The sequence below is a fragment of the Seriola lalandi genome, unplaced genomic scaffold (assembly GCF_002814215.2).
Source record: "Seriola lalandi dorsalis isolate HSWRI2012SDOR001 ecotype SW California unplaced genomic scaffold, Sedor1 jcf7180002054293, whole genome shotgun sequence".
Classification (NCBI taxonomy): domain Eukaryota; kingdom Metazoa; phylum Chordata; class Actinopteri; order Carangiformes; family Carangidae; genus Seriola; species Seriola lalandi.
In genome coordinates this window covers 140,894-166,838 of record NW_019524846.1, presented here as the reverse complement: position 1 = coordinate 166,838, position 25,945 = coordinate 140,894, and the positions used below count along the sequence as shown (strand labels likewise).

General features: G+C 40.6%; 1 protein-coding gene across 2 annotated transcripts in view; it reads left to right on the top strand.

The window, feature by feature from the left end:
• Window positions 1-10,750: 10,750 nt before the first annotated feature.
• Window positions 10,751-25,945, top strand: part of fam163ab (family with sequence similarity 163 member Ab) — a 22,350-nt gene continuing 7,155 nt past the window's right edge. For both annotated transcript variants that reach the window (XM_023406042.2, XM_087173923.1), the window contains exon 1: window positions 10,751-11,199. The gene's annotated coding sequence lies outside the window, so the exon portion shown is untranslated. The remainder of the gene's footprint in view (window positions 11,200-25,945) is intronic.

Genomic DNA, 25,945 nt, shown 5'->3' with positions numbered 1-25,945 from the left:
TACTGTTGATCATTCAGGCGTTTGTCTCATATACTGGTTGATTCCAAAGCAACTTTACTGACAGCAATCTCTTTAATGCCTGCTTCTGTATGTTGTGAAAGGTTTTTTTGCTCTTATTTGTTTTAAACAGTTTTTCCGGTAATGTAAGAAGCACTTCTCATAGATAATCAGGATCAATAATGGTTACATTTAATACTTCTCAGTGTCACAATATAAAAAAAAGTATCATGTGGCCAATTGTTGTTTACTTTTATCAGGAATTCATTGTCTTGTGCAAAATTTTAATTATGTTCTTTAAAATTGGTTGATAGCGGCTCAACTTGCGCTATAATTTCCCCACTGATGCTCTGCTCTTTATGTTTAGCATGACTTGCCCAGCATAACATAGTACCGTCCTTTATGTACTTGATCAATCACAAAATCTCATACACGATTAGGTCAAAGCCAGACGGATATTAACCATGTTTGTTCACTACTGCTCAGACAGTCAAGTGTTGACTGTGCAAGACCTTAAACATGGCCACCAGGGGGTGTGTTTTATTACCTGAAATATGGCAATGTGTTGTAGTTAGATGTTCCCCAAGGCTTTCTGAATCTGTTTTTAGTAATCAATATTATAATCAGTATTATAGTTATCGTTAGTAGACAGAATAATGATATTAGTGTTGTCTTTTGTCTCTTGAGTTTCTCTTTTCAAGTTCACTAGAAAGAAACTCTGGTGGCAGCGCAGAATATTTGATTCTGGGTTTAAACAATGTCAGCAGATATTGTTTTTGTAGTCATCCCTCAGAAAATAAGAATTAGTTAACATGTTACTGTGCATGGTAACATGTTGCCAAATCACAGGGATACAAAGGACAGAAACATCATATCTCAAAATGGCTAGTAGACTAGAGTTTCCTTTGTGTAACAGCTATTTGTTTTTCGGTGCGGAAGTTCTACAGTTTCATGTTATATATTTTTCTTTTTTGCACCAGCACAGGTTTTTGGATTTTTCAGACTGCTCATCGAATCTGCATCCTGACCAAAATGCACAGCAATGATTAGCTGCATAATCTGCTCTTCCTCTTTCCCTCTAGCCATCCTTCCTCTTTGCTCTCCTTATTATCCTCCCTGTAGCTCAGCTCAATTTGTAGTAAGCTTTTTATTTAGTGTAATCTTGGATTTTCATAGGTTACCTTTGTGTGTGTGTGTGTGTGTGTGTGCAATCTGTCTGCTTTTACATGGTGAGTGATTTTTGGATGTCGGTGTGTGCATAGGGTGCCCGTGTGTGCGTTCTAAAAGGTGTGTGTAGTATTTGGGGAAGTTTGTGTGTGAGCACCAGCTGTGTACGTGTGAGTTTATATGCTGTGTGTAAATGAGGGTGCATTAAGTCACACTCATCCGCTGGGAGATAATTTCTGGAAGAGAGGCGCCTTTATTTTTATCCCTGTGTCAAAATTCTTATCTGTTGTATTAATTTTAGGACAATTGGAAGAAGAGTGGAGAGAAGCTTCATTCTCCTGCCAATCCCTCAGGCCTCTAGTTGCACATATCAGAGAAACCAGTACTCCTACTGAAGCTTTCCACTCTACACATTGGATATATATGTTACACTTGGTTAAGTTTTCTTGTTACCCCCAAACCAAAACAGTGCTTCAAACCACAGAACATGTATGAGAGTTTGTCCTGTGGATATTCTGCTGGTATTGTCAAGGCAAGATTATTTGTGTAGTTTGTAAATCACAATAATAGTCTAAAAGGCCTTCAGGCTGATATTGCAAACAACGGATTTATTAACAGATAACCCAAAGAACAAACAGCACCTCAGGACGTTATAGAGCTAATGTAGAGCATACACTAAAATTACATGCTTATTATAAAGGCTTTCAAGTTATACACCGAGTGGCTCAATAAACATATGATTTTAAATCCAAATATTTTAAAGGGCCAATCCACTGATTAATTTATTTATTTATTTTCACATATGAAGTTGAGTTTACACATAATGAGAAGTTCTGCTCAACCTGTGAGAACAGCTGTATAATGTTTATCCCTGACGATGTCTTCAGGGTCATCTTAGCTTGGTCTAGGAGAGATGGATATTTGTCAGGCAGGAAGAGTCAAATGAAAGATGCTGTTGTTATGGGAAATGAAGGATCCAGCAGTTTTATAGCTTGACCCATAGGATCAAAAGTCGGGATATCATCAGATGACCAATACTATATTGGGGGAGTACCCCTTTAAAAGAAATGGACAAACTATTTCTTACTCTTGCAATTGTCATCACTGATCAATCTGATTTGTGTTTAGCTTCTACAATAGATGTGTTAGCTATTTACCACAGTCAATGTTGAACTGATACTGTACTAGATAACAAGTGGCATTATAGCAGTGGCTATAGAAGCCTTCAGTTGTAGTTTTTGTTGCTTTTTACATTGTGCCTTTATACAAGAGAAGGGGCATCTTTCCAGCTGTGCCTCCTGTCACTCTTAAGTGTGAAAATTTATCGCTCTATGAGTTAACGGATGCCTTGAAGAGACCCTGGGGGGCAGACAAGAGCTGCCTGTGGGAAGGACAGAAGGATGGAGGGAGAGAAGATGAGTGAAGACTAATGCTTGATGCTCCCTCTTATGAATGCACTTTCTTGTGGTGTCCCAGTTTAGATTTTAGTTTCTGAAGTGACTGTTTAGACTTCCTCCTATACAGAAAATCTGTTTTTTAGGAGGATCAGTCTGAGAAATTCCCATGTTTTAGTGAGTGACGTAACATCCTAGATCAAAGCAGCATCTCAGAATGGAAACATCACACGTTTCCACTGTGATCATTAAACAAGACTGTTCCGTGCAAAAGCTTAAAACACACTAATATAGGAGCAGCCACTCCTTGTAATGAGTTATATGTTACAATACCATTATAAACATTAGTAGCGCAAACTTTTCAGCTTCAGTGGACCGGTTCTTACTGACAGGCTGACCTCCAGGTGGCGTGGAGTGATGAAGTGTCATTAGTTCTTCTGCTTGTTCAGAGCTGCTGACAGAAATGCAATGGCAAAATGAAGCAGCAGATCTTTAACTGGAATGACCACCATTAACCATGATTAACCTTTTGGATAGAAGACAGTCACAAAGAAGTAACACCTTTACAGTGAGTAACCCCGTAAGAAGTACTACTTTGGTTGCTATGGTACTATGGTTGTTCATTCATAACAAAACCTTTCATTCTCAACTGTTGAGAAATGCACTGTGAAAACTCCCTTGCAAAATTATAGCAAATATAGCTTTATGGATATTTTGTGGAAATATACAGGGTATTTGTTGGAATTTATATATTAAAAAGTATGAGACGCTCCTGTTCTCCACCTGGATGCAGATGTGGCCAGTCTTGTCTGCCAGCAGTGTCCAGCTGCAGCTGAGCTCCAGGCTCAGTTTATATGCGATGGCGCACACTGACAGTTCCATTAAACCATATTTATGGCAGCCACAAGTAATCGATATGCAGATATGCCAAGCTGTCTGCATTCGCAGAATTGTCTTTGGTCCAGCAATGCAATGCATCAAACTGCCACGCTCAGTGACAACAGAGACAATATGCACCATCACTGGGTATTGTTTGTCCCCACAGACCTCTCTCCCTCTCTCTGTCTCGTATCCTGTCCTTCCTCCATCATCATCTTTTCCTCACCCCATCCTCCCTTCTGCTATCCTTCTCTACTTAAACAGAAACTTCACTCTGTGCTGAAAATCATCTATTCTGTAAAAGATTATAAAATGTATTAATTATATAATTAGGTATAAAGATATACTCTATATGAACGTTCCTGTAAAGAGTGTTTGCCCTCTATTAAGTACTGTGAATCTCTGTAGTTAAACCCTCTCTTCTCACTCCATATGCAGTCCCTGTGGTGCATTAGACAGGATTTATAGAACAAAAGACAGTCAGCTGTACAACATATCTGGGATGAGCAGGCTCACACTCATTCATATAGACAACATCACAAACAGGCCAGCAGTGTTCTGCCTTCCACAGCTGCAGAGCTGTGACTATCAGCAGTGGGACTCAGCAAACCTTCAGTGTGGACATTCAAGGAAGGACACATCACTTATTCAACATGACTATAGTATAGTGTTAAAGAAGTGGATGATTTTCCTGGATGATTATGCAAAATCTCAGATTACAGATCAGACAACATTATGAATGCTCAATTATAGTCTACAGTATCCAAGTGTGGCATCTACAGTATAATTAAGTTTCAGGGATTATGGCAAATATACAACAACTAAAACACTGGATTATAGTTGAGGAAAGGTTTTTGTTATTACTGATCTGTGATGGCGAACAAACTGGCCATCTGCATAAAAGTTTAGGATTTTCTGCTGCACACATTATTTTCTGCTTTTTCAACGAATGTTGTCATTGGACATAAATTGTGAGCTGCCTACCAGGATTGTCTGTTACCTGCTTTGGCTTGGGAGCGAGGAGTGAGTGGCTGCCCCGAGAGAAGGAGTTCAGAGTGTCTGAGGGTCTCGTCGTGAGCGGATAAGATGAGAGGACAGGATGTAACGAGGGTGAGATCAACTGGCTGAAGGTTTTGAACGCAATGCGAACCTATTTTCACGAGGCCAGGGTTTTAATCTAAATGATTTGCTAATACGTGTGACCAAAATGAGTTTTAGTTGTGGAGTGTCTCAACTAACTGCTGAAAACAGGACGGGAGCTTTAAGGAACATAGAGTTGAACCACTGCTCTGTTGAGGATGGTTTTAGGATGCTTTCAGGACACCCCACTGTGGACATAGTATGTTCATATCCAACTGTATGCAGACCCCAGGAAGAGGACATGTTCTGGGGAAAAGGACACCTGCCTACCTTGCTTATTGGTGTCCTGCAGTCATGTCCTGAGCTCACAGTGGCAGAGAAAATAGATGAATGGATCAATGGAAAGCCATTCTAATTAGTTAGTTACACCTCCTAAATGAGAATATCTGTCCATCTGTTCTTGATTGCTGTCGGCTGATGGTACAGAATATACTCTGTTCATTTATTGTGATTTGAAAAGTTGCATATCTGCACTTGAGTTAGCATAGATAGATGTTGATGTTAACAGCCGGTGTATAATCGATCTTAAACTGATGTTGTCTGTCTTCGGTTAAATGATGAAACGTTGTGTTTAGAGAAAGCAGCACTAAATGAAGAGCAGCAGGTCACCTGATGAATGGATTCACTTACAGCCAGCGGCGTAATGCTTAGTCATGATCAATCATCACCCACATGCCTCTCCTTTTCTTCTTACCTCTTCTCTCCTCTTCTATTTCATCCTCTTCTCTCCTCTTTACTTTGCCTGTCATCCGCTCCTCTCAGTTCTTTCTCTTTTCTGTCCTGCTCTCTTTTCTCTCCCTTCTTTGTCCTTTCGTTTGCCCCCTATTTTTGTCATTCAGTTCTCTCCTACCCCCCCACCCACCGCTTCTCTTTGCTTCCTCTGTCCTCTTCTCCATGTCCAGATTTATCATTTATCTTTGCAGGGACAGAGGAAATTAAAATGTCACCAGTAATCATTGTGTTTACAAAGTTATATTTTAAAGTCACATTGACCAGCTGTGAATCTAAGTCCTGTATACAGTACAACCAGATAACTGTGAAAAATGAAACCAATCTCCAGACAGTTTTGCTTAGCGTTATGTGACAGTCTCATGTCAGAGTTAGTTATTATTATACTGCAAAACCCATTTTAGGCTGGCATACTGAAGCTGACTGAGAAAATGCTAAGTGTAAAAGAGAAGGAACATGTTATGCCCTGCTGGTGAAGCACTATGTCAAGCTGTAAAACAAAAGCGTTTGGCAGCTCCATGATTAACAGGGGACGCTCAAGGCCTGTCTGCACCTTCCTGGTGGAGTTAGGAATGATAAGGATCACAGTGCAGTTAGAAAACTGAATGAAAGAATCACATAATTATTTCAAAAGGTTTCGAGTACAGTGGTACTTTGACTCCCTTAAAGGGGCTAGTTTTTTTCTGCCTCTGAGCCGGGAGTGGGGGGAGCTTCGACCATCGCTGCAATTAGAACACGAGGTTATAATACGGCCTCTGAGCAGCACTTTGTCTTCAGGGTAGATTGGAGGCCACAGTGAGTCGCTATCGGAAAGTGAAGGGATGGGCCGTGGCTAACTGGTTAGCGTGCTAAGAAAAGATGTGATATAAACAAGAGTTACCAAGAGTGCTTTCCATGGCTGGAGATAGCTCTTGGTGAATAATGGAAAGAAGTTTAATGCTGAACTTGCAATGTTTTCTAGACTGGTAAGTAAATGGCTGTTAATGCTAACGGTGGCTATGTAGCAATAGCAAAACTTACAAATAGCTCCTTTCCATCAGCCCCATGAGTCATCCACATAAGTCTACAATAGAGCTTTATTCCTATTCGTTCCAATCCCCATTTAATGAGAGACAGCATACAAGGTAGAAAGAATTTAGGTGTGCAATTATCCCATTTAATTATTGTGTCTAATGTGTATATTCCAGGTAAGGTGTGACATATCATCCTTTGCAAATATCATCCTTTTCCAGTGTTTTGGAAACACCCACACAGAAAGACCAAGCATAAATTAAGCTTAATGTGGAAAAATTCTCTATTTTAACTTTTATAGTAAGGCAGTGACTTTGATTTGATATCGGCAGCTTGACAGCTATGTATTTTTTTTTTTAACTTTTGATGTGCAACAAGCTTAAAAGTTGAAAGCAGTGTGGTCAACATATAGAGGAAAACAACCCTAGTGACCTGAACATACCCAAAAGAAGAGATTCAAACATTTTTTGTATTGTCTTTTTCAGTATCGGTGGGAAACCTTTACAAAACTATCTTAAAAACTGTGTTTGGACAGAAAACACTGACATGCAAACTGATCTGTATTCATATTAGTGTGGACATGGCCTGAGATACAACAGTCAGTACACTAAAATACCAGGGATGGGCAAGTGCAGATAAGCATCAAGTCAGAGCTGCCTCCCAGCACAGGAAATAGCATTAGCTTTGTTGTCACACACACACACACACAGTGACCTCTTACTCCCCAGGTTGCCATAGAGATATTGCTCCCTCTTTACACTCTGCCAAACAGCTGGCCATGCGAAGAACAGTGGTGTGTGCATATGTACATGTGTGCACAGTATGTGCTTCTATCATTTATATGGATGCATGTTCACTGCATACATACAGTATCAGCTACAGTACACCTCTGTATTAGCTTTTATAGAGGCAGCACCTATTGCCTGGTGTTTCAGCAAACACTGTGGGTGGGAATTTGGGTTTTATAATACAGTAGTTTTGGTAGATCGGACTCTGATCAACCAAAGCGGCTTTTGCTGCTCATGCTAACCATCAAGTAATTCTTCTTCTGTTTAATCTAAATAAAACATACATTTAAAATGTCCTTCATGGAACAGTATCTCCTGTTTCTCTTCATCTGTCTCCATATTGAGTTTGACTGTGAGACTCAAACCTCTGGCTCAAGCTCATCACTGTAATGGATAGCTTGTCTGGCAGACCAATCAATGAATTCCAACAAGCCAATGTTTAGTTCATCTGCTTGGGCTCTTATTGAAACAAATGGTTAAAATCAAACTCATTAATACTCATCACAAACTGTTAGCCTGCTTGCTGACATGATGTTGCAACAGTGTTAACCGCCACGCCCAAACCACCACGTCAACCCCTCCTAACTTTTCCAAGTTAAACATAATGTATTGTTATATTTGCTGAAGTGTTACAGTCAGTTATTGTTTTTAAACTAGTGTCATCTGCTCTGTCGGACATTGAGACCTCTGACCCTTGAACTTGAGCATGAGCTAGTGCCAGTCTGACTAAAATGTAATACTGTACGAGTGTGGCCCTGCAGGCAAAGAGGAAAAGTCACTGCTGACTGAGCTAGCAATTTGAGGCTCAGATCCAGTGTCACACCTGGGCAGTTCGCTGCACCTCCCCCAGAGTCAGAACCATCAGTTAAATCAAACACACCCACAAAACACTGGCAATACCTCTGCTCCAGCTGATTCTGCACTATGGAACGAACGCCCTCCTGCTCTTATCTAGGAGAGGGTTTATTTTTGTTCTTTTTTTCAAAGTCTGAATGGCATAGAAGAATTAAATTTTTTTTTTCATTTAATATTTAGAACACATCAAGAGAAAACTTGAAAATTCAATCTTTGAAATTAATCATGTTTTATTGCTTGAGAATCTTGATGGCCTTGGGATGGTGAGGCTTTGGCTGCTGCCGTCATTGTGATTGGCTGTTGCCATGACTGTGCTTTGGTTAGTAAATGTTAATTTATAGTGAGTCTAAGACTAACTACCAGGAGGGGTTGCATTTGTGCGATGAATTAGAATTAGTGTTGGGTTGGCTGTTGTATTGAAGCTACTAATTTATTGCGAGGCAACGCAAAAGTAGTTCAGAAAAAAAAAATTCCTGCTGTGACCTTTTCGTAGTAGCTTCATAGTTAGTGTATAGACATAAAAGTAGTATCAATCTTCTCTCAGCAAGAAAGTGAGGATGTGTTTTTATCATGATATTGAACTATTCCCTACCATCTTTTTTTAAAACATCTTTATTGATAAAGACCTCCCACGTTCATCTTGTTAATTCATCCCTTTGAAGGAGGGAATGGAAGGATGTATTATGATCACTTGTCTCCTTCCAGCTGTGACTAATTTTCACCATAAAAAGGCCTACTATTTCTCATCGACAAAGTCTGTGTCTGTGTTTTGGGCGACTAAGGGAAAAATCGCTTTCTGCAGCAGTGAGGCAGTTTTCTAACTGACTGAACACACGTTGTGCATATGGAGCTGTGCAACCAGCAGCTTCATCTCTGCTCTGTAGCTGTGAACTATCATGAACCGAAGCTGCTGTTTCAGGAAAAGTTTTCTCTCCTTCGTTTTGATATTTCAAAGCTCATAACGACAGACAGACAGACAGACAGACAGACTCTCTGCACTCTCAGGATCTTTTTTTTTTTCTATTTAAATAATATTCAGGTGTTTTAGTGGCGTTAACCAAGTAACTGTGGGTATGTGTCTTATGATCAGATGTATCTAGCTGTGAATGTGAAGTGAGTGGCCAAAGAGCAAAAAGTCCCAGCAACAAGGAAAAGATGAGCAGTCAGTTTTCAGAAACCTGCTCAACACCAACCTCAGAATGGATGACAGATCATTAAGCTGAACGGCACTTGTTGGGACAGGAAGGGGCAAGACTCAGTTTTAGCAACGCACGTTCTGATTTGGATTTTCTTTCTTTCTTTCTTTCTTTCTTTCTTTCTTTCTTTCTTTCTTTCTTGATTCAGATTTTTGTTTTTTTTTCTCCCTCTTTCTCTCTCAAATTGGGATGCTGTAATAACTTACTATAACTCCTTTTAGTCAAATCTGGTCAGCAGCAGGCAAGCAGCTACTCTGCTGTGTTCTATCATTGCAGCTCAAACTAAAGAAAAAAACCCCTGAAACTAATGTATTTACTATGCCATTGTAGTAAAGCAGTTAACATTTATAGCAGTTTCAGAAAGTGCTGTGTTAATGATGTGAAGATCAAATTACCAGCCTGCATGTAAATGAACTCACTCAAGTACTTGCTGTGCTTTGACTTTCACGGAGAAACTGCATGTTGGTTTATTTATAAGCCAAAAGTTTCAAAAGACATCAGAAAGCACAGACTTCTTAAATAAGAAAAAAGGAACAGGTTTCAACCCATCTGGTCATCTTCAGGGTAGAGATTCATGAAAGTGGAACCACTTTAATTTCTCTTCGTTGGAGCACTTCTTTTGCAACATGTCTTACTAAATAAAGGGTTGTCTGCTCTCTTTACCTCTCTCAACCCGATCTTCTTTGTTGAAGCTTTTCAAATACTGCAGCATGTGGTGTTGCGTGAACCCCAAAAGGAATTTCCCTAACTTACTCCATCACCCGCATCTTCTCGGCTCTTTCAGTGCTCTGAATCTGTGAGTGTCTCAGTTTTGTGGTGCAGCACAGCCCTGTTCGGCCAGCCAAGCCTTCCATCTCCGTAGATATTTTGCGTGGACTTGGTTGCAACAGTAAGTAGATTAAGGGACCAGTGATTGAGGGCAAATCAATTACTGTAGCTCAGTGGTCTGTGTTTGGGCTGGTGGGGGAGTGGGGTGGGTTGGGATGGGGGTTACTGTTGCATTTATTTACTGTGTGCAGGGCGCAACCACATTACCCAGCTTCCTTTTTCTAATGGAAACATCCCGAACCGACCATCACTGTAATGTTCAGATTACTTTCTTCAGCTAACGTGTCTGTAGTGATCAGCAGTGACTTTATAATCCCAGATATGTTAGTGCATATGTCTGCGTTCAGTGGCTTTTTTTTTTGTTGTATTTTTTGGCATTTATCTTCATTTATTCCTAATATGATGCACATTAGGAGATTACAAGAGGTGGCACTGTACCTTATACTGTGTGATCTAAAGTCTCAGTGACATACCTCCTATAATTTTCTGCCACAAACTCAATTGACAAATGTGTAGGGACCTTACTCCGTCCTACTTCTTATGATATCTTAGTGATATTTCCTCTAGGAACAACCATGTGTTTCCACATACAGGCCTTTGTTTTTTGTTTTTTTTATAGTGTCCCTCTCTTAAATGTACCATATCAAGTCCTTTGCCTGGGCAGGGAGGATGTTGTGTGTGATTCGGGGCGGCTCCTCTCCTCCCACCTCCTCCTCCCAGTCCGCCCAGCAGCGGACTCCGTCATTTCGCATTCTCGTCCCTCACTTGTTGGATGTGTTCGTTTGAATTTCTGTGATTGCCCCCTTGGTGTCCCGAGAAGACCACGTTTGTGTGTGAAGGTTAAAGCGGTTTCACAGGTTACATGCGCGTAAAAGGCGCCTGATCCGAAGCCTTGTCGCCGTCCTTTACCTGTGTGTTTGCTCCTGTTGTCGCACCGTGACTATGATCCGTTTATCGGTGTCCTCCGGTTGTGGCTTGCTCTGCTGCCGTCCCTCTGACCTCTAGTCTGCTGGTCCCAAGGCGGGAGCGTTGGGTTTTTCTGGCGGCGTTGTGCGCTCTGGACTCGGGGTTCATCCTTGGAGAAGTTCCGCCGCAGTCCCATGCTCAGCGCTCCTCCGCTCTCCTCCCGCACCGATAGGAATGCTGGTGGCTTTTCATGGTCAAACTCCACAGGATTAGCCCGAGTTGGACAAACGGACCATGTAACGAGATCAGGTATGTGCACTGATGAAATGAGGCAGATGGGATCACAGTTTCTGTTTGTTACCCGCGAGAAAAACGTTTCCAGTTCCTCAGACTCTGGATTCAAATGCTTGTAGTTGTAGACATGTCTCTGCCTCGGACCCTTTGATGTGAGGAAGTGGCCCTCACTCAAGTTACAGTGGCGAAAATGTCACATTTCCCAGCACAGAAATGTGTGACTTCAGATGTCCTTTCACTTTTAATTCAACGTGAAATGTGTGTGTAAGGCTGCCAGGGACAACAAGAGCTGGAGTCTTGGGATTTTTTTTTTTTTTTTTTTTTTTGCCATTTTGCTGTTGCTGTGATTATCTTTTACACAGTCCGGTCTGGGTGGCCTGCTGCTGCTGGCATTTGACCGCATCATTTCATATAGCAAAGATGGTTTGTAGAGCAAGGCCGTGACTGTAGTGGTCAGGAGTTGGATGCTCACTTTGGTCCCCTTTATTTAAATCATATACAGTAAAGAAGCGTGGTGGACAGAGAGAGGGCACAAGGTGAGGGGCCGGTCCTGAGTCTCAGTGGATTCAGCGAAGCACTCACACCGCTGGAGTTAGAGAGGTTCACATCCCAGTGGTGCTGCTGGTGTTTCAAAACAGTTTGGTTCAAAGTGCCTCACCTTATTGTACATTTGATAATGTGACAGTTACCATGTTAATGGGAATATGGTGACCAAACAAAAAGATTCTCTTACTGTTCAGTTTATATGACTTATAATAATTCAGACTACAAGTGGACACATTTTTAGGTGTATTAGTAAATTAAATCACAGGTTATATCCAGTCATACCTTCCAATATTGATCTGTCAATATGTCACCCAGCCGCACTCCACCAACATTGTCTTCTTGCATTTGTCTTGCTGTTTAAATGATGTCAATACTGTATATTGGCTACTCCCATTGTTGGCTGTTTTTTTTTAATTTTTTAATTTTTTTTATATACATACAGTGGATATTCTGGAGTCAAAGAAAAATTCTATTTGTTTTAATCCTGTTTTATTTATTTTTTCCCATTTTTGTAAATTAGTGTTTTGTAGACATAAACCTGGTGTGTATAAATCCTCTGTTAACTGCTTGCAGTTGCTCATGCAGTTGAAGCTGTGTGAGGTGGTGTCACTGCATCTTTTTTTGTCTTTGTTCATCTCTGCAATGAAGCTGGAGAGTAAAATTCTGTCATTACCAGCAGGAATTGTGGAGAAAGTAACATTGCCTTAGGGCTTCAAAATAAGACTGTCTTGTACGACAAAATGTTTTGTATGTTTTTTTTTTTAACTTGGCCTTTTGTACAAACTAGTGTTTTCCTCATGGGCAAACATGTTCATATTAGACAAAAAAAAAAAACACTGCCAGGTTAAATATTCCCTCACTACGTGCACACGTCAGCTAAAGTACAGTGCAAGAAGTGCATTGATTTCCCACATCAACACCCAGCAGCAGGTGCCGCGCTGCTCTGACCCATTTCTCACAGAGGAGGCTGTGACTAAATAACTGTAGAGCAGCCTCTGTATATCCTCCTGTCTCCACCCCGCCACAAACACACACAGTACACACACACGCATGCACACACACTTCTTAATTCCTCCACCTCGAGCGCCTATGATACAACAGGAAGTGGGCTGATTTCCCAGCGGAGTCTGCAGTCAGGGCTGTCACAGCTACCACAGCAGCAACAGACAAAATGTATTTAATACACAGGTTGTATAATGGTGTGTTGTGCCGACAGCTCAAAACACTGTGAGAAAATACAACTAGCTGCTTGCAACATTTGGCCTGTCAGCGCTAAGTTGTTCTGTAAGAGCCTCTCCGGCTGGGAAACTAAATATTTGATCGTCCTCAGTTAATTTAGGAAACAGTTAGCCTAAGCGCCCTTATTAACCCGGACAAATCGTCCCTGGGAGACCATTTCTATCATCAGTGTTGGCGATACATAGAACATTGACATTATTTGAACTGATGAACCCTTTTTCAAAACGTCTGGAGAAACTGACTGACCGTTGTCACAGTTTGACCTGACACCAGCGATGCATTAGTCACATACACCCTTATCAGCCTGCAGGTGTTATATGTTATTAAGCATTGGAAAAGTTGCCACTACGATACTGCAAAACAGCTGTGTCTGAGTATTGCCGTCTCTGTGGGCTGGCCTTGTAGAAACGTCTGTATTTTAAAAGTTTTATATTATTCACAGATAAAGTATCTGAGTCATGAAAAATACATTAAAGAACCTCACTGGAGAGCAAGGCAGGCTGGTCAAAATTAAGTCACCCAGTGAAGCACATGTTTGCTGTTAATTGTGACCAACAATCTTGCATCATGTCCACACAAGATTCATCTGAAGGTTAGTGGGATTTGTTGTGACACAAGGCATACTGTAATTAAAATAAAGCCTCTGCTGCCAAAAGAGAGTCCCATCAGTACAGACTTAAACCTGCTCTGGGTTGTGTGGAATTTAAATGAGCCCTTTTTAATCCAAGTTAAAGCCATTGTTAGTGTGGGAAAGGTCTGTGCGACATAGATTTTGTCTCTCTTGCTTTCTGGAGGCAGATTACCGTACTCAGCCTACACTCGCTTCCTCCTGCTGATACTCCACTCAATGTATTTTCTGGGACAACATGCATGGAGTAGTGGTTTTAGGTTGTGGTAGTGGTGTACATATATCTGTGTGTGTGTGTTGGGTTGGGGTTGAGGTGGGTGGGGAGGGTCTCAAACTACCCGGGGATGGGAAAAGTGTTTCAGTGTTTCAGGAGTGGTTTGTGTGAATTATTGAAAAGCCCTCAAGGTTCTTCTGGCTGCAGGATCGGTATTTCATGCCATGCAGTTGCGAGTCGAATCTACTGTAGTCACACATTAAAGGTGAGACAAGCTGTGTCCAAACTGCACTGCAGCATTATCAGGACATGAAGCTAAAGTCCAGTGTCTTGACTGCAGCGTCAGTCAAACAGTCAGACCACATCATCTTAAGGTTTAAGGTCCATGAACAACAAACTCAAATTTTAGAATCGATCTGAATCTCCACATGGTGGCTGGTTTCTGGCAGGAGAGAACAAGCTATCTTATCAGCTGCTTTTACCCATGGCTATCTCAAACAAAGGATGAAGAATCCATTTGTTCCAATGAAAGTGACCCAGGTGCACACAATTTCTTTATCTTGCTGAGCCTGGCTAATATTTCTAAACAACACCAATATATTATCTTGATACTACTTTCAAAGGAGCTACTTGTAAGTTTTGCTATTGCTACATAGTTAACGATAGCATTAATGGCTGTTTACTTACCAGTGTGTTGCGAGTTGATGCAAGATCAGCATCAAATATACATTTGAAGTTTTTGCATAGATGATGATGAAATAATAATAAATCCAGCAGGTGGTTAAGGTCCAGGCTACCTGTGCTGAAAATTATAACTCCTCATTTGGTTAGATGATATGGACGAAGAGCCAAAAAGTGAAGCCTTTCACCTATAAAATATTCAAGTTTGTTGTTGTTATTTCATAGTACACAATAATGAGAACACGGGAAGAAAAGGCAGGAAGGGGTGGATGGTTGTGGTGATGTAGTAGTAGTGATGATTTGCTGTGTTACTCCAAACCTCCTATGTTTTGTGTTTGCATTGCATTTAGTCATTTTACTGACCTACAGCCACAAAACAGTATGTTCTTACCGATAGTCGCCCTGTTTTTCTGGCCAGTTTGGTGGATATTTAGACACCCAGTTTGAATCTATGAACCTGCAAGAAAACACTGAGTTGTATAGTTTCTATTAAATCTCCTGCAGGCTCATGAATATGAGTAGGTATCGTTTTCAGTCAAGTATAGCTGGGATGACAATTCTCACTGTGGCATTGTGCAAGATGATGTGTGGCGTGTGGATGTGAACGCAGCTCTGAAGTGTGGCCAGGCTGGGTGAGGATGAGGCCACTGAGAGGAAGGCTTGCTGGCAGAGCCGGAGGCCTCTGGAACAGAAACGCTGTTATCTGCAAACGTAGCTCTACTGCTGCTGGCTGCTGTATCCGTGGTGACTCATCAAAAACACACACACACAGACACACATATACAGACGTGCACACTTCCAGACATACTTCCAGACATAATCAGACTGACAAACATACGCACACACTATGACACCCTTAAAATGACACAATTGTCTTTGACATTTACGTACTCTCACACAGCTAGATACGCGGCTTCAGACACAAACAGACAAATACAGTCTTCTGAACATTTACAAAGACAGAAATGGACATTAAGGAACATGAGCACACACTATACACACACACGCTCTGCAGTTTGGCGCTGTAAGTGATAATGATATTTCCCCCAAATCACCGGTCACCTGAAATGTTGTGACTTTGAACCACAGATTTCCTGGTATAAACATTGATAATAATTGTGTAACAAAAGCAAAAAAGGAAATGTATCATAAGCATGACTTTGTCTTAGTTTAAGGAATACTTCCTTTACATTATAAATATTTTAAGTTGGGAAAGAAAAAACTAAGGTCACTGGAGCTGGAGATCAATATCACTTATCCACCTCTCATGACCTTCACACCCTTACTTATAAATTACTTCCAGATTGTAGCGTAAACCTTTTCCTGCTTAGAAAACACTCACACTGTTCATGCACAGACCTCCTTATTTTTATCCTAAAACATCTTTCATGAAATTTCAGCCCTTTGTCGTCACTATCCACCAGCTCCCCGACTTGTTTTATTCATCATTATTTGAACTTGTCCTGTAGCACCCCTCTTACGCAAGCATTGCTTGAAGCTTCAATGCAACATTTACACTTGCAGTAAGCAGTTTCTTTCTGATTTGTACCCACACTGAGCTGCAATAAGGAAGAGGGTCAGAGGTCACGTGACCCAGATAATATTCCTGTGACCTGAGGTGAATGTAGAAGAAATATGTGCAAAAATATGTTTTCACCATGAATAAAACATGTCACAGCTGAGATTTAACTGTAATTCTGCTGATGCCAAAATTTTCACCTTGGAAATGATAAATATCGTCATTATGATATATGATTGTTTTCACTCCAGTCTGACCCCTTCAGTTTTCACATGCATAATTATTACTTCACTTGACTTAAAATGTCTTTATAAATGTCAGTCAGTACTGGATATAACTTGCTACTTTTGTGCAAATACTTTTTTTGCTAAATATTTTACATGTTATATGTGGCTTTAATATCTATCTATCTACCATGTGAAAGAAAATACAAATTTTATGAGTAACCTTTTGGAAAACCAACAAAATTATCTTAAGATATCCCTTGGCTAACATGCATTTCGTAAGAGAAGGTATCTTTAACGTGCGCATCCACAATTCATCTTAAAAACACTTGAGAGTCTATCTAATAGGGTTGTCATAATAGCTTTTCATTATGTGGGGCAAGTAAATGCTTTTAGATATCAGGAAAAAGTTTTTCATTCATATGCAACATGGTGAAGTGCGTGTAGATATTACAGAGACCACAAATTACTTGGAACCATGTAAAGCTATACCCCTTTAATCTTAAACTGATTGCTGTTCATGTAAAGGTTCTGATGTTCTCAAGATGTAATGGGTGTGTGGGAAGGTTGAGGGGTTTCTGCTGAGTCTGCTGTGTCTTTTATCTGCTCCCTGCTGCTTTCATTATGCTGGAGATTTAAAGCATTTTTCCAAGTCGTGCCTCTATTAGTTCTTATGGCACCTGAAAACACTGGACTGGAGTATGACTGGAGACATACCATATGCAACAGGTTAATAGTTTACTCAGGACGGGTCTTTAAACCCTCTGTTGGTTATGGACAGGTGTGCGAATCAAACACTTCTGAGTTTCACCAATCAGTTTATTGCAGAAACTTCATCAACAATTAGAAGAGAGCCACAACTTAACTAATGCAGAGAGATGAGAGGAGATGGGACTTGTTGTTTGTCCTGGAAGCGTTTCCTCTTCAGTGTGTCTCCCTGGCTGCTGCCAGGATGGCACAGTGGATTCAGTTACAGTTCTGTAAGCGGAAGGTCATACAGTAGGTACAATATTTTGCACAGCGATGTGTTGAAATAGCCCCGAGCATCACACTGAAATTCATATCTGCTCATTCAATGTCAGGCTGACGGTTTTCACGCTAGTTTTATTTCTAATTTATTCATTTTAACGGCTGAGGGAAAGGTTGGCAAAGGCTTGACTGCTAGTGTGACGGCTTTACAGACTGAAGTGTTGACAGACTGATCATGGCTGCTCTGTTTTATATTTATAGTTCTGCCTCACCTCACCTGACTGACCTTGATGTCAGTCACTTTAGTATTCGAAGCATAAAAGTCGAAATATAGTAAAGTTTGTTTGATCCCTGGAGGAATGAGCTGTGAAAATCCACTTCCAAAGAATTCGAAATGTTGGTCACAGTGGTAAAATGCATCAGTCCACAGGAAAATGACTAATTCAAAATTTGGTGGTGTAATTCCTCATGGGAAAACAAGGATGTCCCAAGAGAAAGCTTACACCTCGCTGGACCCTCCCCTTCTGCTCTTTTGCTCCTGAGCAAGGCATCTCTGCATCCAGGCCTTTTTTTCCCGCGTGCCCTGCCTTCTGTGGCTGCGCTCCCTCACTTCACTGTCACAGATAAAATGTCCATGTGAATGTATGCTAATGTAATATTCGTGGTACATTACTCCCTCAAAGATAGAAGCTGGACCATTTCATTTCCTTTTATGAGACTGTCGTGCTGACCAGCAGAATGGAGGTACAGTAATTACAGCTTCCTCTATACTGGGTGTGCATTCAGCGATGCTGCACTACTGCCAAGTGTGAAAGAGAAGCTGGCATATCGCAGGACAGCAGGGGAGGAGCTGAGCAGCTATAATGAAACCTCTGCAATCCTCGTAAAGCAGGGGGGACGTGGAGCTGCAGGCATGTTTAATGTCAGGTCTATTTCCTGCTGAAGTTCTCCTCTGTGAATCTGTCTGAACTGAACATTAATTAACTGGAGAATCAATTCAAGCCTTCCTGTTTGAAGTGAGTCAGTATCCCTGTGGTTAGAACTGTTTCCTCAAAGAATCTTAACTTTGGTTGTGATTGAATGTTTAACAGTGTGTGTGTTCGTCCTGCAAGTGACCCACAACCTGTCCAGATTGTTTCCTACCCTTGTGCCAAGTGCAAATAGGTGTAGACAATCTCTGTGTCTCAATTCCATACTACTGTGCGAGCTTATTCTTAGCAGGTTCTCAATTTGCTTTTGTATTTGCACTGGAAAAGTGACAGAATTAAGTGTAGTAAAGAGTAGTTGTGCATACAAAAACATTGTTGTCCCACAAAGCAATGCACTAATGAAATGAAGGAGCTGCCCACAACTGGAAACACATTATAAAAAAAACAACAACTCCAGATACATCTTGAAAAACCAAAAAAAAGTGAGTATTAAACATTGAGAAAAAAACACTGCTTTTTCCGATACATTTCTGACTGTATTGTATAATTTCTTATGTGTATAAAATGTTAAAGTATGTTGTATACAGTATGCAACAAAGATTAGTATAACATGTACAGCTGCTGAGCTCAGTGTATCATTTTGAAGTGTAGTGTGCTGGACATTTATTTTGTGATTTGATTATGTCTACAGCAGATCAATGACCAGCTGTGTGGGGTTTGACCTTTTGCTTCAACGCGTAATGTTGTTCTCAGTGCGTGGTCATGTTTGAAATGATGTCAATTCCACTGTTGCAGGCGATCGCATCGAATAAGAGCAATACATTAAGATTTTTGTTAGCTGAAAGTGCTACTACAACTCAGTGCCCTTCTCACATTGTGTAACTGCTCCGTGTTTGTGTTCCCCCTGTCCACTGGGTTCACTTGTTTACTTCCTGTTTCCAAGTTGGGGTTAGTAATGGTGCTGGTGAGATATTTAACCCTACTCAGGAAGCATTTAAAGAATGGAGATGTGTAGAATAGCAGCGATTATCACTGTGAACCCAAATCGGCAAAGATAGATATAGGCCTTTGTTTGAACCAAGCAACAGGCAGCAGTAGTGCAGCTTTACCTTCCATGTTTGCTGAGCATCGCTGCAGGCTGCTGTGTCTACATTTGTTTAATATGTAAGTGTGTTTGGGCAAGTTCATCTTGGGGAAAAATGGATTGAGCTTTCTGACTATATTTCTGACTCTATATTCGTACTGTTCCACACATTTTAACCTGGGAAGTGTACTGTACGCTGCTCCACTGCTTCACTGCTGCAGCTATAGCAGATAAAACAGTGCACCATCTTTTGTTGAGTTAAAAATGGGTTGTATTCATTCTGTGCGGACGTAAACTTTGAGAGTTAGGCTAGAGTATCAGTCACTTGTTGTTATTTAATTATCACAACGAAATGAACCATGTTTGAGCAAATCTTCCTGGGTGTTGTAGTTTATGATCTCTTTGCTGCAGGTTTGTGCACAGTGTAGTTTTTAATGGACATACCAGAAATCCCTCCCAGACACTAGTAATGCTTTCACTGATGTGATCTGAGCTGACAGATTTGGAAAAAAAATATGCCGTTTTGTGTTATGTATGTTGTTTGATCCCACTTTGATACCAACAGTCATTCATCCAGTTGGGGGCATCTGCTCTCCTAGATTATTTTAGTCATCTTGAAGTCCATTTGAAGTCCTATGACAGTACAGTTGTCATGGAAGCAGCAGTAGCAGAAGTACACATGGCTGTAACAGCAGTAAAAGTGCCGGAGAACCACAGAGAGCAGAAGTCAGATGGGAGACCCATAGCCATCCCACTGGCCTGGATATCTGGTGATAGTCTTTTATGGAGAGGGAGGAAATTGAATTTGACGTGTGTATAAAAATTACAGATGGACCGTGAGTAATGAATCTTTCACTTTCCATGTGAGTAAAGGTATTCACCACATCTCGAGTCACAGCGAGTGTGTAGAAAGGCTGAATCAGGAGCTGGCAGGCTGGAGTACAGTAGCCTGCATAACAGCATAATGTACACCAGTTATAAATCTGCCAGCAGTATATACGGCATCAGAACATGGTCCAGATTGGACGGAGAGAAAGACTCAGACAGTCTTCCAACTCTCTGTCGCCCTATCTCTCTCCATCCTCACAGGGACAAAGCTGTTTTACCGCCTGTATTGATCATGTGCTTTTATAGGGCCAAGAGGATCATTCTTGGGAGTGGTTCTTCACATTCATTGCATTCTTTGCCCCAAATGACCTCGAGCAAAATCAAGTAATTGAACTAAAATGTTCAGTGTCATCAATCTTGGCCTACTGGGCCGTAACTGCTGCGACAGCTTAAGAGGGAAGATGGGATAACGGTTGGTTGAGTTCCTGTGGGTCCCTCAGTACATGAAGAAGGTTTTCAAGGTCACATGTATGTGTTCGTATTCAGAAAGTTAATGTACTTATTCTATTAAAAACCTGTAGCTGTAAAATAGTGAAAAGGGGTTTGTCATTCTGTAATCAATTTTATCACCGCTTTCCTGGCATAAGATGAAAAAGATGAGAGCCCTTCTTTGGACTTGAGTGTGTGAGATCTCATCTTTTACATATTTGTTTGCTTCTTCATAAGGTGTTTCCCAGTGGGCCTAAAAGTTGCACGAATGCAGCACTGTATGTTGTAATAAACAACTGGATAGAATAACTTTATAACAGTGTACAGTTTTTGATTGGGTAATAGTAACATAGTAAATCATAGTAAATAGTAATAGTTAAGTGGTAATAATGGATGGATAAAGTAAGCACACATGTGTCCTATTACACCTGCAACACAATATAAGTTACTAAACAGAACCTAAACAAACAAAAAAATGTTGTTGATACATGCACATGCAAAACCCTCAAAACTCTGATTGCCGTTTTGGGCCACCTTTATGACATCATATAGAGGATTATAAGGTAATCGTACATAAGTAGACAAAATGTGTTGTCCCCAACAGGTGGAAGGAATGGCACCTCCAGTTCCGATGGTATTTTTATTGTGCCTGTAAAATATGAGCAAAGTTTCTCAGCAACTATTGAATGGATTGCCATGAAATTTAGTTCAGACAATGATGGTCCCCAGAGGATGAATCCAGGTCTTTGGTTATCCCCTGACGTTTCATCTAGTGCCACCAGAGATTCATGTTTCTGGATATAAAGCTGACTGATGATCCCATGACTTTTCGCCATTTGTCTCAACAACTAAAAGGGTCAATTTCATGAAAATTTGAACAGACATTCGTGTTCCCCAGATGATGAAGCTTACTGACTTTGGTGATCCTGTGACTTTTCCTTGTAGCGCCACCATGAAGTTGACATTTGTGGCTTTTGATTTAAATGTCTCAATAAGTATTGCACTAAATCTGCACTGTCATGAAATTTGTTAGAAACATTCATTACCTTGTTAGGATGATTTGGTGACTTTTCCTCTAGTGCCATCATCAGGTTAAAATTTCAATTTATCTAATGCTTTGATCTATGGAAAAAAATGAATGATATTCCCATCAGCCTCAGCTGTACTTTGTGCTTATTGCTAATGTTAGGGTTAAGACACCAACCTCTGTTGCATCTCTGTCTCTCGAGCATTTTCCTGTCATCTTTCTCTGCTGTGCACAGAGCCGCTAGCGTGGCTGTAGACTTGTTGCATAACCCTTTTAAGTAAAACAAATGTTTCCAGTGAAAGACACTTCATAACATCACTGCTAATGAGTGAAACTTGAGAGCAAAGTGCATTTCCCCGGGGTTTACAGTTAGAGCTGCACTGCAACCTCCAAACATGAGTGAGATATACTCAGGCTGTTGCTGTCACCTACCAACATGAACTAAAATCAAATAGTTTGAACAGTTATCCTGTGATTTCATTCAGAGCAGCCACCGTGTCAAGTTTCCCAGTGCAGTTTTAACAGATTATGTTCTTTTTGTTTTGATGTTTTACCCATGATTCTACTTTTACGGTGAATAATACTCATGAAAAAGAAATGCCACGATTTCTAAAGCGACCCCCTTAATTGTGTTTGCTTCACACCCACGCAAGCAAACAAACACGCATATACACACACATGCAAACACACACAGACGCCCACGCTGGGCTGCAACAGAAACGATAGGGAGAAGAAGCAGATAGAGGAAAGCCTTTGGAACGGCAGATAACAGGATTAGACAAATTACATTTCAGCTGTGACCATGAATCCCATTTGGATGTGCCACTTGTTTTCTCTGCACTTACAACAGCAGCCATAGAGCCGTGGATTTTGATGACAAAATGGTGGTTTTCCAAAATAATATTTGCTCAAATATTTTGCATGAATTATTGCCAGTGTAGTTGGGATTTGAGTCTGCTGCCGAGACAACACCTGGAGTTGTCAGCAACGGAAGAGAGTTAGAACAGGAACAGGAAGTATAGTAAGTTTAACAGGGCAGATGAACGTTACACATTCTCACATATATTGCCGTGTACTGTCTTGCGCTGTTTGGGTTCAGTGCATGCCTTAAGAGCATTTCAGCGAACAGAAAAACCAGCTATAGTCGTAGTAACCTTGCAAAGGCAGCCCACAATTTTCACATTTGTCTGACAGGGCCACAGATAAAAGTTGCTGACTGACAGCTCTCTCCTTCAATCAGACATCGACATGAACACATCCTGTCACCTGGTGTGACAGCAATATTGAGTGCCTTGCTTCTAGTTTTACTGTAATACTGCAAAAACATGGTGACTGACAATCGTTTCTTTAAACTATCTACCAATAATTTTCTGAGGGTCACAGGTCACACAGCAGCGGGATCATTTGTCATTTTACATTGATAACACCTGATAGTTGTAAGTTTTAAAAGGTGATGAGTCAGTGTGATAGTTCACACGCTCCCTAGTGTTCACTGAACTGGTACCTGGTTTGCACAATTGATTGGGATGGTTCCTAAATGCATTGAAACCATGTTTTGCAAACAAGAGTATGGCGAACCAGTTCTGATCTGCAACCAGTTGCAAAATTTAGGATTAAGTAAGAATATGCTTTTTGATTCTGCCCATTGATTTCTGATAGCAATTTCATACATTTCCCATGAATCACCAAAATTGGATAAAATGCATATGAACAGGAACCAAAATCAATCAGCCGGATCTGAATCAGATCATCAACCCAAGTAAAAACCATTGCCCTCATGATGTAGTCTAGCTTTGCAAGGCTTTGTCACAAGCTGACTTCTGTAACCTTTAGGCTCCTGTCGCTCCTCAGAATGGTATAACAGGAAGTATAATGTAAAATCCAGGTGTATGTTTTCAGAACTGCATTAGCATGAGTTAAAAATGACATTAATCTCTGAAAATGTGACTTTTTTTGGCAGTTACAGGTTAGGGCTGTTTGGTGAAGAACAGGCATTTCGTCTTTCTCTTAGCTTGACTACTGAGCATTTCTTATGATTCAGTGGGATTTTAAAGGGTTTTAAAGTTAATTTAATGATCCTTCATCTGGCATTACAAAATTGCTAAATCCTCAGATGATACCACAGGCAGTTTTGACATTACGAGCATTTGACTGATGAGTGAGCAGGTTGACGTCTTTCTCAAACACACCTTTTTTTTTTTTTTTTTCCTTTTTGGCAGGACACACTGTGAGGATCAAACCTGTGGCCTTTATGTGACAGGGCAGATGGTGCTTTAGTGTGTTTGGAGGAGCAGAGACTAGAGACTGACACAAAGTGACTCCTAGCCTGAGCAGTTTAAAATCCAAAGAATCAATCTTGTAAAAATCTTCCAAGGCAGTCAAGGTCCTTCAGATGCTCCTGAAGACTGATGGCTGAGGCTCCGGAGGGGACACTCCATCAGGGAGAGAGGGAGAGAGGGGGAGAGAGGGGGAGAGGGCGGTAGCTCACTTAGATATTCTCAGTCCTCTGATTTGCCAAAAACAGCATCTGTGAAACCTGTAGTTTTACAGCATGAATGAATTCAATTCTACAAACAAAATATCTTTCAGGATGGAGACAAAGGAAAGCAGTAAAAATATTAAAGGCTGATGATTGAAAGTGTAAAAGCTTTTAAACATCAACACAGTCCAGTCCAGTGCAGCAAATTGTATCACACCATAATCTAACATAATGGAGTGCTACAGAGTGTTGCTTACAGTTTACACTTAATCATAACAAAACATAGTGACATGTATCATAAAACATAATGTAATATATCGGTGTGCTGTTTGATATAATAGCATAGCGTGACATGTAATGTAATGCAGTGCAGTTTAACTAAATGTGTGCTGTGGCATAACACATTGTAGCATATCTGATCATAATACTTTACATAATACTTGTTTGGTTTTGGCCCAAACCAATCAAAAGCAAATCAATCAGCTGACACAGAATGAGCAGTTAATGCTTCTCACAACAATGAAAGAAATATGTGGATTTAATAGTTTCTTATTTCTGTAATTTGATGTACAAATGCCTGTGTAAAAAAAAAAAAAATCCCCTGTTTTCAGTGTTTTCTGTTGCTGTTCCTTGGGGGTGCAGTCAGGTCGTTTGCAAGCTATGTAGGAAGATGACGTCTCCATTCCTGTTCCCACCAACAAAGTTCTGGCCGATCGATTGTTTCTTCAGCTGATGAAAACAGTTGTCAATGAGATTGATTTGAATTGCCAAACAAATTAAGAGCTGTATTGAGTGATTCAGACGTCTGGAAACAAGTTACCTCTAAGTAATTTAAATGTAAAAAAAAAAACCAAACAAACCATGAAAAACTGAAAACCTTTGGAGCTGTAGATGGTAGTTTTGGAAAATACAAATGAGAAAAAACATCAGTGAGCCCTAAATATACTGGCCCATATCAATATATAACATAAAATGCCCTTAGTATAGTGTATCAGAGTATGCTGTGTTGCAATAAGATGCAACATAAGATATAATCACCCGCAAACATCAGCTTTTTTGCAGCCTCAGGATGCTTATAGACCCACCAAGATGAACTTAAAAATATTCTTTAAATATATTTTCTGCCTCAAGGCAAAATGTTGCAGATACAAGGTTTAAGAAGAAGGAGACGAAAGAAAAGTCTGTCCCAACCGAATCTGTTGCTGAAATGTGCTGAGCCCAGAATGCCGCTCCAACTCCATCAAGGTGATGTACTGACTCTGCGGGGATTTCATCATCCTTGGAGTTCGATTCATCTGAGACGCACCTAATTTTCATATCATAATGTTTTTCCACTTTGAGGGAAATAGAGCCACAGTTGCTCTTGTTGTTTGTTCGGTGTGACAGCTGTGAAGTGAAGTGTGTGAAGTGTCACAGGAGCTCGAAAAATGTCTAGAAACAAACTAAAAGCTCCCTTTAAATCTGTGATTCCTTGAAGACGTGAGCTGCTGCCTGCCGAGATATGAGCTCCGCTGCCTTAAATGTACTGGAATGAATCAGACTTTAGATGAACATTATTCTGCAGTTTCAACTCCTATTTGTCAATCAGACATTTGTGGTGAGCGTTGAGGTTCGCTGGTTATTTAGTAAATTAAGCTATTGTGCTTCCTGTGCACTGACTGCTGCTAAGTGCTGCAGAGACTCTGCTGTCTTTTCTAATGGGTGTTTTATTAAGATGTCCTGATTTATTTGGTAAGTCTTGAGCACATGTTGGCCTTTGTGAATTCTGCATGTGTGCAGTTTGTGTATGTGTATGTGTATGTGTATGTGTGTGCACGCAGAGAGAGTCTTATCAGTATACAGGGCTCTTCAGGCAGTATGGGGGATTCAGGGCCACTCTAATCTGGACCCAGTGGTGACTGATCC